Raw genomic sequence first — 16156 nt, 5'->3', positions numbered from 1 at the left:
AGAGAGGAGTCAATGCCGTACAACAATATCTCAATAGGAATATCATCAACAGCTAGAGGCAAATGTTATTGCAGAGGGTAAAAAAAATAATAATTCCCAAGCCACAAAAGAAAGATGAATTGACAAACCTATAGCCTACTTCTTAAGGCAGTAGAGGCAGAGTAGAGAATCAACACCGTCTATAGGGCAATATATACATACAGTTGTGCTCATAAGTTTACATACCCTGGCAGAATTTATGATTTCTTAGCCATTTTTCAGAGAATATGAATGATAACACAAAAACTTTTCTTTCACTCGTGGTTAGTGTTTGGCTGAAGCCATTTATTATCAGTCAACTGTGTTTACTCTTTTTAAATCATAATGGCAACATAAACTACCCAAATGACCCTGATCAAAAGTTAATACAGTGTATTGCCCCCTTTTAACATCAATGACAGCTTCAAGTCTTTTGTGGTATTTGTGAATGAGGCTCTTTATCTTCTCAGATGCTAAAGCTGCCCATTCTTCTTGGCATAAAGCCTCCAGTTCCTGTAAATTCTTGGGTTGTCTTGCATGAACTGCATGTTTGAGAGCTCCCCAGAGTGGCTCAATGATATTGAGGTCAGGAGACTGAGATGGCCACTCCAGAACCTTCACTTTATTCTGCTGTATAACAGACCGACTTGGCCTTGTGTTTCGGATCATTGTCATGTTGGAATGTCCAAGTACGTCCCATTCGCAGCTTCCTGGCTGATGAATGCAAATGTTCCTCCAGTATTTTTTGATAACATACTGCATTCATCTTGCCATCAATTTTGACCAAATTTCCTGTGCCTTTGTAGATCACACATCCCCAAAACATCAGCAACCCACCGCCGTGTTTCACAATAGGAATGGTGTACCTTTCATCATAGGCCTTGTTGACTTCTCTCCAAATGTAGCATTTATGGTTGTGGCCAAAAAGCTCAATTTTGGTCTCATCACTCCAAATGACTTTGTGCCAGAAGGTTTGAGGCTTGTCTACTTTGTGGCATTTGCATAGTAATAGCTTTCATTTGGTGACTCGACCATGCAGCCCATCTTTCTTCAAGTGCCTCCTTATTGTGCATCTTGAAACAGCCACAACACATGTTTTCAGAGAGTCCTGTATTTCACCTGAAGTTATTTGTGGGTTTTTCTTTGCATCCCCAACAATTTTCCTAGCAGTTGTGGCTGAAATTTTAGTTGGTCTACCTTACCGAGTTTGTTTCAACAGAACCCCTCATTTTCCACTTCTTGATTAGAGTTTGAACACTGCTGTTCTATATAGTTCAACTACCATTTCCTGCAGATCCTTTGACAATTCTTTTTCTTTCCCCATGACTCAGAATCCAGAAATGTCAGTGCAACACTGGATGAAAGGGTCTGTCAGGAGTCCAGAAACTCATTGACCTTTTATACACACACACACACACACTAATTACAAGCAAACACATCACAGATCAGGGTCATTTGGGTAGTTTCTGTTGCCATTATGATTTAAAAAGAGTAAACACAGTTGACTGATAATCATTGGCTTCCACCAAACACTAACCATGAGTGAAAGAAAGGTTATTGTGATATCATTCATGTTCTCTGAAAAATGGCCAAGAAATCGTAAATTCTGCCAGGCTGTGTAAACTTATGAGCACAACTGTATATATATATATATATATATATATATATATATATATATATATATATATGCATACATACATATATATATATATATATTTTTTTTTTTTACTTTAAAGTGAGTGAACAGAAGAAAAATCTAGATCAAATCAATATTTGGTGTGACTACCCTTTGGCTTCAACCAGAATCAGTTCTTACACTTGCACACTTTGTATACTTGCACAAAGTCAGAGATTTTGTAAAATTAGAGTCAAGTGTATGATTGACCAATTCATTAACAAGCTGGCGCTAATGATCTTCAATTTCATATGTAGGCTGAAACACAGTCATTAACTGAAACAGAAAGAGCTGTTCATGCGGAACAGCCAAACTCTGCTTCTAAGGTGAAGTTGTGGAAGACAGTTTCATATCACAGGTCATACACCATGGCAAGACTGAACGCAGCAACAAGACACAAGGTAGTTATACTGCATCAGCGAGGTCTCCCAGGCAAAGATTTCAAAGCAGACTGGGGTTTCAAGATGTGCTGTTCAAGCTCTTTTAAGGAAGCACAAAGAAACAGGCAACATTAAGCACCATAGATGCAGTGGTCGACCAAAGAAACTTAATGCAGCAGATGAAAGTCACATCATGCTTACTTCCCTTTGACAGCGGGATATGTCCAGCAGTGCCATCAGCACTGAACTGGCGGAGACCAGTAGAACCCAGGTATACCCATCTACTGTCTGGAGAAGTCTGGCCAGAAGTGGTCTTCATGGAAGAACATGACCCCAAACATAAAGCCAATGTCATAAAGATCTATCTTCAGTGTAAAGAACAACAAGGAGTCCTCGAAGTGATAGTTTGGCTCTCACAGAGCCCTGATCTCAACATCATTGAGTCTGTCTGGGATTACATGAAGAGACAGGATTTGAGGCAGCCTACATCCACAGAAGATCTGTAGTTAGTTCTCCAAGATGTTTGGAACAACCAACCTGCCAAGTTCTGTCAAAAACTGTGTGCAAGTTTACCTAGAAGAATCAATGCTGTTTTGAAGGCAAAGGGTGGTCACACCAAATATTGGTTTGATTTGGATTTCTGTTCTGTTCATTTACATTTTGTTAATTGCTAAAAAGAAACTAGTAACACTTCTATTTCTGAAAGCATTCATAAATTGCAGCATTTTTTTCACACCTGCCTAAAACGTTTGCACAGTAGTGTATATAAATATATAAGTATGTATAGTGATATTGGGTAATATATTCATATTGGGGAATTCAGGTCAGCGGTAGAAGCATCTGTAGTGAGTCCACACGAGTCCAAACTTTGTTTTTAAGCTTGCCAGCCTACTTCTAATAAACAAACTTAAAGAAAAGCCCATTAGACAGTCTTTCCCAGCTCTCCTGACTTTGGGCTCTTCAGGCTCACTCAGCCTGTAGATACAGCACCCTGCTGCATGGGCTCATTTCTGGGCTCTCAATAGGGAATCACCTAGCTCCCCAGGCTCTCACACTGTTCTGGAACACCCAGTTTCCTTCAGTCCCTTGGACTTGCCTAGTGGTCCTGGCTCTCCCAGTCTCCCAGACTCTCTTAGTCGCCTTGACTCTCCCAGTCCTTAGCACATATGGACATAGAATCTCTCCTCAAGATTGCTGTCTTTTGAGTAGAGCACACCTGTCTCCAAACGGGAACTCTGAGCTATGCCCAAGTCCTTAATTATAAGGGCTGTGCTTACCTTGACACACCCTGCTGGTCTTCTGCAAGACCTGGATATTGGGTTGTAGATTTCTTCCCTCCCAAAATTCTTTGAAATCTCCAAACTCTGGAACCCAATCTTGGAATACAGAAACCGAGAAAGCTGTAAAAACTGTTTTCTCTGCTCAAAACTGGCCACTCACCAATTCTTCATTTTAGGGCTTTCCTTGAGTACTTTTATTAAAAGTTGGTTCAAAAAACACATAGAGTTCCCACACATGGGTTGTTCAGCAATCCATAAAACAAATACTGGCATAGAGCAGTGGCATTGCAAGAAGCTTAGTGAATGTGGTGAAGCATCACTTTGTAAAGAATACCTAATCAGGTGCAAGGAAAATTAATAAAACAGCATTTATTTGAGCATACAGCATTGGCTGGAAAAAGAAGAGGTAAGTCATTGCTTTGTCCAATATCCTTGCACCTGGCAAGTAAGTATAACCTCTTTTATTTAAAAAAATAAGATTTAATATCACTTTAAAGAAGAACTTTAAAGAAGAATGTCGTAAAATAGTCAGTTAGTACTTAGCAGTCAGCAACTGTTGAACCAATAAGAACTTTGTTCAGAAGGGTAGTCAGTGGCTGGCTGTAACAATAAGGCTGGGTTCACATATGTGTGGCTGCAGTTTCCAGTCTGAGGGCCGGTGCGTTTCCGTTCACCAGTTCAGGTGTGACTCACCTGAACCAGGCATAAAACCACACAGGACCCTTTTTGAAACTGCACCGTGGCCGCCCCTGACATGTGTGAAATGGCTCCATTGACAGCTGCTCACATTCACATGTCATGCGTATTGGATACGTTTTAAAAGCATTCATAGATTCAGATAAGTAAAATACTTTTACCGTCCCCTATACAGAAACTAGCATTTAACCTCTATAGTTCAGCTCCACCAAAGAGGAGGATCTTTAATCTTACTGGAACAATTGAGTACTGTCCATAATACCGGTACTTTTTTTCATTTGCCCTAACATACAAATCTTCAGGACACGCTTTCGGGGTATGCCCCCTTCTTCAAAGTCCAAGCTGTACTAATACACAAAATTTTATCACAATGTTGATGCAAGGCAATCTCTGAGGGGGAAAAGAAACAAACAACCCCCCCCCCCCCTCCAAAAAAAAACAAATGTACACAGCAATGATAATTAAACTAGGATAGTTAGTGAGAAAGGGAGTAACAGTCACAAAGGGTGTCATAAAACTGTTGGATAGTGAGAAATACTAAGAAAAAAATGGTCTAATTCTAATTTTACTGGAGTTGAACTTTATACACAGATTCAATATAGTAAATGAATCAATCCTGTCAAAAATTCCTCACTGTGAATTCTATAATTAGGTGACAACACTGTCAACCAACCACCAGCCATTTGACCCTCCATACATTGATCATAAAATCAGGAGTATGAGTACTATAATATAAACTGCTAACACTGTACATTGCATGTCTGGATACATCCTGTAAAGTGTGAGAGTGGAATAGATGCTCATTCAACATAAATTCATGGGCATTTCTTCCATAATACAGGAATGCACTACTTGTTGCAAAAGTGTACTGAACCCAACCCATGCATCTCAGTTTTTTATAGGCATTGTCAAGCCACAGTTAAAGCTTCAAAAACATCCATCTTGGATAACAAATAAATCACAACCATATATCAAAATACACATAAAGCCTTTGCAAAGGAGAGCTGAATTACAGATTCTTAAATGTATTTATCCTGATGAAGCAGCTTTGGCTGTGAGATATGTTGAGCTCATCAGTGATTCATCTTTTTTCCTCGCTCTTCTTTGTGAAGAATGTATCTGTCCACAGCATTATATATGGCCCATTTTTGGGACAGAGCAGTTTGTTACCTTGGCTTATAATGCAATAAGTTTGTAGAGGGCTAGATATTTGACTTAGGTACACCAATATCAAAAACTCCCTTTTCATATATACCAATTATCGGGATGGAGGCACTTAATTGTGCCTCATTTAAAGTCCCAAAACCCCCCTCAATTTCTACATAGTACCGGGATGGAAGCAATTGGCTATATGGGACTGGTAGTGTTCCCCTACCCTCCCTGTGTGAGTTTTGCCCTTATTTATAGGGTACCATTTTGTACAGGATATTGGCCTTATGTATATACTCTTTATTCTCCATGCAGTTATGGACATGTTATTGTTTATTATATTTGTATATCATGCCTTAATTTCCATAGGCAGCATCTTTGCTACCAATTTCTTGCCCCACATGGCTCTCTCCTTGCAGGCATCCCAGGCACATCCTCCACCTGGCCAGTGCTTGTGTTTGTGTGCGGGGTTTGGACGTTTGGGCGTTGCTGGTTCCCCTCTCTACAGGAGCTGCGATGCGCCAGTGGGTCCTCCCTTTCTCCCCCTTTCACTTAGTGATGGGAGACTCGGGCGGACGCCCCTCTGCGCATCGGCGCCACGTATCCTACATCGGGCGTATGACGTCAGCTCTTGGCGTCATTATGCCGACGCTCAGTTGTTTACATCTCGGTGTCACCATGGCAGGAGTTCTTTCCCGCCGACCGCTGAGTGTACACTCGGCTCAGGTGCGGCGGCTCCTCCCTTACATCACCCATGTGGCGTTGGCGGCATGTATATATCCCCAACTTGGAGCTAGCTGTCTACACGGCCGGTCTCTTCCTGGGGTGATTGCACACCAGCTTTGCGGATTCTCGTTCAGTTGGGGGTGCCTCTAGATGCCACAACTGGGTAGGTTCCTGTTTTCTTTCTCACTACTTTTTCTTCTCACCACTTTTTCTTCCCCTCTTGGCCGTTTCTTGTGCGTCTTGGTGTCTATTTCTCTGGTGACTTTGCTTTTTTCTTGTCACCCCTTTCTCATTTGCATCCCCCCCCCTTTCTCTGCATCAATTGTTATCACCCCCTATCCTATCTTGGCTATTATACATCTATTCTTAATGTCACTCAATTGGTAGTATAGATCTTTCAAACACTCATTTATTCATCATCCACACTATCACCTTTGTTTGGAGTTCACTGGGTCCACCAATTATTTATTAATTGACTATTGTTGCTTGCTAAATACCATTACAAATCATACACATACCTATTATAATATTTTGTTCCCAGATACGTTTGTTTCTACCAAAATACTCCTGCTTCATGGAAACACTCTATTCTATCTTGCCCTCCCTCACCATGCCCGAAGTTGCATCTATATTCATGTCGCCTCGGCTCCCGTGGAGAGATCATGTTTCTGGCCCGCCCTACGCCCACCGCCGTGCACCGCACACGCTGTCCGAGTTGGTGAGTGCGTTTGGTTAAACCATCCGCATATATGAAATGTTTATCTATTTTTATATACTTTTTACTCATTTATATGGACAATATGATTTACTATATTTTTATATGTACCTATATGAATTTTGGTTACATCAGCTCCTGATGAGTGGGGAAAACCCATGAAACGCGTCAAGCTTTATTTTTTTGATGCCCCAGCCACATCCTATATGGAATCATACTCATTTTGACCATCTGCTCTTTCCAACTGTATGAATTTTTCCTATTTAGTAAATGTACACATACCATGTGGATGCACCTATCGGTACCAGGCATGTGCCTGTTAGTAATACTATGTCACTTTATTTCCAACTCCAAACCATGTGCTGTTATATGTGTATATATCTTTTACCATGTTCATGTTATGTGCATATTTCCTATACATATATGAAATGAAAACATTTTTTACTGTATATGAGATTAATACTCCCTTATTGTTTGTTTATTATAACCAATAAAACATTTCATAATACAATTTAAATATGGTACTATTTTATCTCCACTACCCAAGCGCTTCATTTAAAGTCCCAAACTCCCTTTTCATAAACATCAAAAATATCAGCATTATTTTTTAAGAGGAAGTTGGTATTTTATGTGCAATTTATTTTTTTATATTATGTAAGAAAAAAATTATGTGTGTTGATATATGCTTGTGATTTATTTAATATTAAAAATCCAACCTTAAAAATCCAAGTGCTTTGGTGTTTTGTCATTGTAACTACTAATAGAGTATTACCCCATTTATACCACCCACAATTTGGATTTAACAATTCACATTTAGTAATGCTTGGGGTCAGAAACAGTACCAGTAATATATACAGATTATTTGAGGGTGCTATGCAAGTTACAGCTTTGAATTTTGAAAATAAAGATGTACACCATTAGGTAACACGCAATGCTGACTGTAAAGAAGCAAAAAGATTTTCTGACACAGCTACCTATTGCAAATATTAAGGCTTTGTTCACCAACGGCTAGTAAAAATAGCAGGGGCGACTGGTGCTCCATTTTTTGGGGGGGCGGCAAACAAACCCTCCACCCCTCCACCAGCCAGCCAGTCGGCCCGCCAGCCACGCACATACCCCAGCCAGCCCGCTTACTCATTTGCCTGCCAGCCAGCCCCACACTTACCCTATCCAGGTCGCGGGTGGCTTTCCCAGCTTCTCATCCCAGCCAATCTGATTGCTTCTCCCCCCCACGGCCAATCCGGTCTTAGGACTGACTTCCTGTCCTGATTGGCCGGGAGGAGAAGCAGGAAGAAAATAGCTAATGTTCATTCGCTAATGTATCAAGGGGATGGGCTTGGGGGGCAGTGTTCTGTGCCCCGCGCCCACCCTTTTTGAAGCAAATTAGAGCCTCTGGCTTTTATCATCAGCTAAAAAAAAAAAAACCTCATAGAAATCCATGCGTCCTGTGCCCCGCATAGAGATTAGGGGCCGGGCACATGGAGATTAGGGGGGCGGCGCCCCTGAGCCCCTTATGGAGCGGTTGCCGCTGAAAAATAGGTGTCCCAGTTTTATCACCCCCTGACTGCCAGCCACAAGTTAACATGGCCAGTAGTGGTTAGTACACACTTCTGTTGTTATGGTGCAGCACTGCAAAATTTATATTACAGGTCGTGCTAAGGAGGCAGTGTGAATTGTTCAGGAAAAAAAAAAAGCAGCGCTCCAAATAGTGCAACAATTAACAATGTAACATTCACACAAAAAAGTGTCCATGTGCAAAATAGAACTCAATCTTAATAATGCAACACAAAAAATCAAAAACAGTCCATAAGTGCAAAACAATCCAATGAAGGAATGATCCGTGCAGAGTGAAAGTAAAGGGATCCATCGCCAGCAGCGCCCTCACGCTCAGGCTTCTTACCAAGAGGTCCAGGACCATAAATTATAATGGCCAAACAGTCAGTGACAAGTTTTTCCAGGAGGGTAACCGTCATATGGATCACAGATCGTATAGTGGAAACTCACAATGATAAAAAAAGGAAAACTCCCATAGTAAAGCCCATCATGATATAAAAAAATATTTATTTTAAAAGATGGTTACAATTACCTTCATACAAAACCTAAAAGGCATTTGTTTTGTATAACAGAAGAGCAGCAGGCTGTCGGCTTCAAACATTACCGCTGTGTATGATATCGTCACCGGTGGGCCACTCCCTGATGCATTTCTTTATTAACAAGTCACCTTCAGAGGATGGGCCAACCTCGTCCTTCTCCTATACGATCTGTGATCCATATTCTGGGTACCCTCCTGGATAAACTTGCCACTGCCTGTTTGACCATTATAATTTATGGTCCTGGACATCTGGTAAGAAGCCTGTGTGTGTGGGTTCTGCTGGTGACGGATCCCTTTACTTTCACTCTGCACAGATAATTCCTTCATTGGATTGTTTTGCACTTATGGACTGTTTTTGTTTTCTCGTGTTGCATTGTTAAGACTGCGTTCCATTTTGCACATGGACACTTTTTCACTTTTTATGTACAACTGAATGTTACATATTGTTGCACTATTTGAAGCGCTGCTTTTTTTTCCTTTATAATTTACTAACTGGTATCACAGTTTGCCAAGTGGCTGCTATTTTTCCTTGTTTACACTGAGCGTGGATTTTACATTCTTTTAGTGTAAATTCATCAAATGATTTGAGCTGCTGTGCTACTCGCAGTTGAGGCACAGTATTCCCACTCAAAATCTCTGTTTGACTGCAAAAAAAAAAAAAAAGCCATCAGAAAATGGTTGGCATTATAGCCATTATAATCTCCTGAATGTCTGCAATCACGTTTCTACGACTCTCTGAAAAGCAATTTACCAAAGATTGCTTTTCAGAAAGTGCCTCTCATATAAATGAGCTCTAACATAGAAATTTTAGGGAAATATGCAGAAAATACTGTAATGCTTCCAGACAATCAGAAAGCTACCATTAGCTTTAAATAACAGAGAAGGGCTCCCAGAAGAGAGAGTAATAGACTACATTAACATGGTAGTACCTATCTGTACACCCTTGCGAAGGTCCGCCATTGTCCGCACTGGGTGCACAGGTGTTCTGTGCATCTGCATGCAGGCAGTCCCATTCATGTCTATTACATAGGTACCCTCCTGTGAATGGGATTGTAGATAGTACATATACACTTATAGAGAGAAAGCAATCTAATACTGAGAAGAAGAAAAAATGGGGGGGGGGGCTGGGAGAGGGGTTCACATGAGAGGGAAGGTAGAGATGATGTAGAGAGGGAAGACCCCCTCCTCCCCCAAAATAAATTCATGTTCTTATGTAAGATTTTGTTCTTTGGTTCTGCCGCTGTCCCTGCTAAAAACTGGGCTACCCCTACAAGGGTTACCTACATTGATTGTGTAGATAGTGGTCTTGAGGGGGGTAACATTCCAGAAAGTTTTCATGTTATGTTTTAAAGGTATTATAGTATGCCTCTTAAAATGTAAATGAATCCAAAAAAAGGAACATCCCCTGATGAATTACCTAAAAAGCAAGAATTTTTGCAAACCTTATTACACAGTTCTACCTGGTATTGTTAATAAAAGACCTCACTTGTGCATTTCACTCACTTCTTACTTCCTGAGTGATAAGCGGGAAGATCTTCATGCTATAGTCACATCATCATTTCAAATATTGTAATACAAGGAAAACCGCTGTGAACAAAAGTGAGCCAGTCACATGAGCAGTATATAAGCATTCTTTACACCAGCAAGAAGGTTGTGTGTAAATACATACAGTATCTCACAAAAGTGAGTACACCCCTCACATTTTTGTAAATATTTTATTATATCTTTTCATGTGACAACACTGAAGAAATTATACTTTGCTACAATATAAAGTAGTGATTGTACAGCATTGATAACAGTGTAAATTTGCTGTCCCCTCAAAATAACTCAACACACACCGCTGGCGACAAAAGTGAGTACACCCCTAAATTAAAATGTCCAAATTGGGCCCAATTAGCCATTTTCCCTCCCCGGTATCATGTTACTTGTTATGCCCCGTACACACAATCGGACATTGATCGGACACTCCAACAACAAAATCCATGGATTTTTTCCGACGGATGTTGGCTCAAACTTGTTTTGCATACACATGGTTGCACAAAGTTGTCGGAATTTCCGATCGCCAAGAACGCGGTCACGTACACCACGTACGACGAGACTATAAAAGGGCAATTCAGTACCAAGCGCGGCACCCTTTGGGCTCCTCTGCTGTTCAGTTTGTGCTTGTGGGTTTGTATCTGGTCTTCAGTGCGTGCAGCGAGTACAATTGACTTGTCATTGTGTTCTTGTTCGTTCGTTACTGATTTTCAGGTCGCTCTTCACAGGCCTTGCTGTTCTTCAGTGCGTTCTGTTACTTTGTTCTGAGCAGCCAACCATTTTCTAGCCATGTTGCGTATACGTACTCCTCGTAGAGTTCGTGCTGTGTGGGGGCTTGGTGTTGGGGTCCTAACTTTGACACAAGTCCAGTCCATGAACAGGGTGGGGAGGAGTTCATGGACCAAGAATTGGTTGCTCCATGCATGCCTTTGCTCCGTGAGATCCCTGAGAATAATCCTGATGATTTCAGGAACTTTCTCAGGATGACGGACCCCGTTTTTCACCGTTTGTTGGCTTTGCTGACCCCCTATATCAGCAGGGAGGATACCTGCGTGAGGCAAGCCATCACTCCGGAGCAGAGGCTAGTTGCCACCCTGTGGTACTTGGCGATGGGGAGAAGCCTGCAGGACCTCAAGTTCTCGACAGGCATCTCCCCCCAGGCTCTGGGAAACATTATCCCGGAGACCTGTTCTGCCATCATCCAGGTCCTGCAGAAGGACTATATTAAGGTAAGATTTTTATCCTTTAATATCACATTTTATTGTCTTTAATGTTTACTAATGTATTGTATTTCTTTCCTCATTCCCTAATTACCATGATTGTAATATGCTGTGAATGTCCCCTTTGTCCTCATGCATGCTGGAATTTTTATGTAATTTTTTTGTCCTTCATACATATTTGCCTTCACTAACCTCCCCAGCATGCTCTCCTGGGCCTATATTCACCTTGTGTAGTGACTTAACAATGTATTTTGTCAGCTCCATAGTAGTGCTTTACCCTAAAAACCCCCTAAAATGTGTAAAATTGTGATTTGTGTTTTAAATTCAGGCAGAGTGCCAGATTTTTTTTTGGGGGGGTTCCAAAATAATTTGGAACCCTCCCTCCCAACTGCTAACTCAGCTGATACCAATCCTCTATCTGCTGACTTTGCCAAACCCATACACACTATACCCACCTCTTTTGTGGTCAGATTTATGGATGAATTCCCCAAAGCATGTAATGCAAGGGCCTGCCTGAATACTTTCAAATGGTACTGTTTGAAGTTTTTGTATCCTATTATTATCTTGGTAGGTAATAGCAGAATGTCAAAATGTGCTAAAATGTGTACAGTGTGTATTTATCTCTTTGTATTATGACACTTCTTACCTGTCCAGTGGGCTGGCCAATACTGTAAAGTAAGGAGGAGCTGGCCAAAGTAATACACATTATTTATGCATTCAGTTCTTAATGAAGTGGAGAGGGTTACCTGTCCAAAACATCTCCCCCCCTCGTAAAATTCACAAAATGGCCCATGGGGGGGAGGGGGAATCTGATAAGTGGACCTTATACCTTTTGTCTTTAAATACTCCTTAAAATAAATGTTATACTGATGTTGGCCAAGAATGTTTGTGTCTAATCTGCTTTCCATGTTTATGTGCAAAAAGATTAATTTTATTTTTTTGTTTGACTTCACAGTTTCCTTCCAACCCACAGGAATGGCAGACTGTGGCCTCCCACTTTGCCCAGCGGTGGGACATTCCTAACTACGGAGGGGCAATTGATGGGAAACATGTCCACATCGTCCCACCACCCAACTCGGGGTCATACTATTACAACTACAAGGGGTTCAATTATATTGTGATGTTGGCGGTGGTGTCGGCTACTTACGAGTTCCTGTATGTGGACGTGGGGAAGAATGGCCGGATGTCGGATGGTGGAGTCATCGCCCAGATGGAGTTCTACAGGCGTCTCCAGAATGGCAGCTTGGACTTTCCACCTCCAGAAGACAATGCGGAAGGACTCCCATTCGTCTTTGTTGCGGATGAAGCATTTGCGCTGGGGGACCATGTTATGCGGCCATTCCCTATGAGGACCCTCACCCCGGACCAGAGGGTTTTTAATTACCGGCTGGCCAGAGCCAGAAGAGTGGTGGAGAACATGTTTGGAATCATGGCCAGCCGTTTCCGCCTATTTCTTACACCCATACACATGGTGGAGTACAAACTGAATCACATCATCCTGGCTTGCTGTGTTCTCCACAACTTTTTAAGGAGAATTTCTGTGAACTATGCTGGCTCAGTTGGGCCTGAATCTGGAATTCATGTAAATGAACCAACCCTGACGGCGCTTGAAGCTGGCCGTCCTGGCTTGCCCCCCCCTGAGTGCCCACAAGGTCTGTATAAGATACATGGAATACTTTGCGGGTAGGGGGGCCAATGGATATGCCAGACAATGTCTGAGACATTTTTTAAATAAAAAACAAATTTGAACTACTAAAATATTTGCTGACATTTACTGCTTGTGTTTCTTTTAGCTGACCCTGACCTAAATTTGGGGAGTCCTGAAACTGGCGTGATTGTGTAAAATTAGAAAGCACTGTGGGCATTATTTACTAAAGGCAAATACACTTTGCACTACAAGTGCACTTGAGACTGCACTGAAACTGCACTTGTAGTGCAAAGTGGATTTGCCCTTAGGAAATAAGCCCCATTGTCTCAGAAAACAACAATTTTAGCACCAAAAAATGTTTTGACTATTGAAAGAAGAGTATACACATTCTTGATTAACAATCTTTTTAATACAAGCACAATCACATGTGCATTTATCAAAGGTTTTTAAAACAGACCAACATGTTTGTTGTATAACATTTTTTTGTGTCACATTAATAAAAGTAGAAATGTCCTTTTAAGGTAAAACAGGCATGTTTAAAACAAACAAGAAATATACAAAACTGGAACTTACAAAGTCCAACTTTGTTATAAATTGAAGGCAATATCAGACATGAGTATTTATAAACTGTGTTTGATATTGCGTTCAGATGGGGTGAAGTCACCCATGGAAAAGCCAAATTTTGAAGATGCATACAAATTGCCGAATGTCAACATGTGCTAGCTGCCATCACGGGGGATCAAGGGACGTGTTTTGTGAGTGCAACTCCTTCCTCTCAGCTACTTTATTATTGAGGAAGGGGTTGCACCCACAAAACGCATACATTGATCTCCCGTGATGGCAGATAGCACATGTTGACACACTGTGTATCTTCAAAATTTGGCTTTTCGACACTATGTAAAAAAAGATGCAACAATTTTTGGGGAAAAAATGCAAACTACATTAGGGATTTTGAGGGGTTTTAGACTCTCCCTAAAACATCAATGATGTTCTTCATTTTGTTTTTAACATCATTGATGTTTTTCTGGATGTTTTCCAAGTCCCTATTACACTCCATGATCTCCCCGATCAGGATCTGTGCACTTTCACTGGTGAAATGGCCTTCATCCACAACATCATGATCACCTAAAAATATAGAAACAAAAACACACCATGTATTATAAATATGCCGACATCCATCTTTTACCTGAGCCTGTGGTCGCAGACACTCACCTGTTGTGGTGACAATTTCCACCACGTCTCCCTCCTCCTCCTCCTGTTGACTTTGGGGGATTTGCACTTCCTCATGAGGTGGGGGGTCTGTGGTCTCCTCGGATGAGTGGTGTCCTCCAAGTCTTTTCTCTCCTATGTAAAAAAAATAGGTATACTTAGCACACATATATTTTAGGATAGAAATAGGAATATGAAACATTGCTTAGAAGTGGGGTACAATTGTCTGTTTTGGCAGAGTTCCAAGATGAAGAAATATTTTTTTCCTTTGTCACGCTTGAATACTTACCTGTTTTGTACAAGCTTCACAGATGGTGACACCCCTATAGTATACACTGGAGCACCTGTGTGGGCCCCCTAATAAAAAGGGTGTTCTGGTGTCCCACACTAGTGCTCCAGCGTCCAGATGTGTAAACAGCTGCTGAGTGTCCTCTCCTTACACAGAATCTAGTTTGCATTTCATTCTAGTTACTAACCCATCTAGACACAACAATAATTTGACGAGAAGTAGGCTAGCAAAAATGTTTTAAAATGCATATGTCCAAAACATTGTGTTTTCTATGCCGAACGAACAATGTCTCATATGAACGAATATTGTGCCCATGAACATGAAAGTAGCCATTTTAAAATGTACAACAGTTAATAAAAACACATAGAGCAGCACGAACATTAGAAAAATAAAGAATAGGAACACAGGACAACTACTTACTTTTTTGCAGCACTCTCCTGATCCTTCAGTACTGCTCGTGCTCCCTTAATTTGAGGTCCGACCACCGCTTCCTGAGTTGATCTTCTGATCGTCGTACCCCAAAATTCTTCTGCAGACTCTTGAAACTTTCGCCATGATCTTGGCCTTTCTGACATTGGGGTTGGGGTAAGGTCCATACTTCCCATCATAGTCGGTCCTCTTCAGGATGTCCACCATCTCCAACATCTCCCCAAAGGACATATTTGATGCCTTAAATCGTCTCCTCCGGGATTGGGACGTTTCTGGCTCCGGGCTTTCCTCCTCCTCCTCCTTGTTGCTGTAATTAGCACGCACCTGCTGTGTCTCCACCATGTGCTCTTCCCCCACTGCGCCGAACAAGAAGGGGCGGGGAATAGACTAGAAAGAACGTCACGGGCGGGCGGAGTTTCACGCATGCGCATTGTATATAAAGCGTAACACGCGTGCGTAGTACGTACGATCTGTGAGCGGAGGAAGCAGAATCGGAGGCGCCGATCGTGATAACGAAGGTAAGATTTAAAATTGTGCCTATACTGCTTCTAGATTGAGGCCTCTATTGGGACAAGATTAGGAGACTTTAGCCTAACATTAGGGTTTGTCTTGTGTTGTGTCTTGCAGAGAAAATGGATGGCTTCAATGACCACAATTTCCTCCCCCTGTTCATAGACAAATACAGGGAGCTGACCTGTCTGTGGCAGATCAAACACCCCCAATACAGCAATAAACAAAAGAGGCAGGCAGCGCTGGAGAAACTGCTGGAGTTGGTGAAGCCGGTGGTCCTCACGGCAACCATCCCCTATTTAAAAGCCAAAATTGGTGGCCTGAGGAGCACTTATCTTAGGGAGCGCAAGAAGGTCACGGATTCCCAGAGATCCGGAACTGCAGTAGATGACGTTTATGTTCCCAGGCTGTGGTGATATGAGAGACTGCGATTTCTGTCAGACCAGACTGAAGTCAGGGAATCTCTCTCAACCCTTCCTTCCACCCTTCCTTCCACCCTATCTTCCACCCCAGCTGAGGCTTCCGATGTCCAACCAGGGACTCCCAGCCAGGAAGAAGTGGAGGAGCCCAGCTTGAGCCAGGTA

Source organism: Aquarana catesbeiana, linkage group LG05 (assembly GCF_042186555.1).
Source record: "Aquarana catesbeiana isolate 2022-GZ linkage group LG05, ASM4218655v1, whole genome shotgun sequence".
NCBI lineage: Eukaryota > Metazoa > Chordata > Amphibia > Anura > Ranidae > Aquarana > Aquarana catesbeiana.
This window is presented reverse-complemented; position numbering follows the sequence as displayed.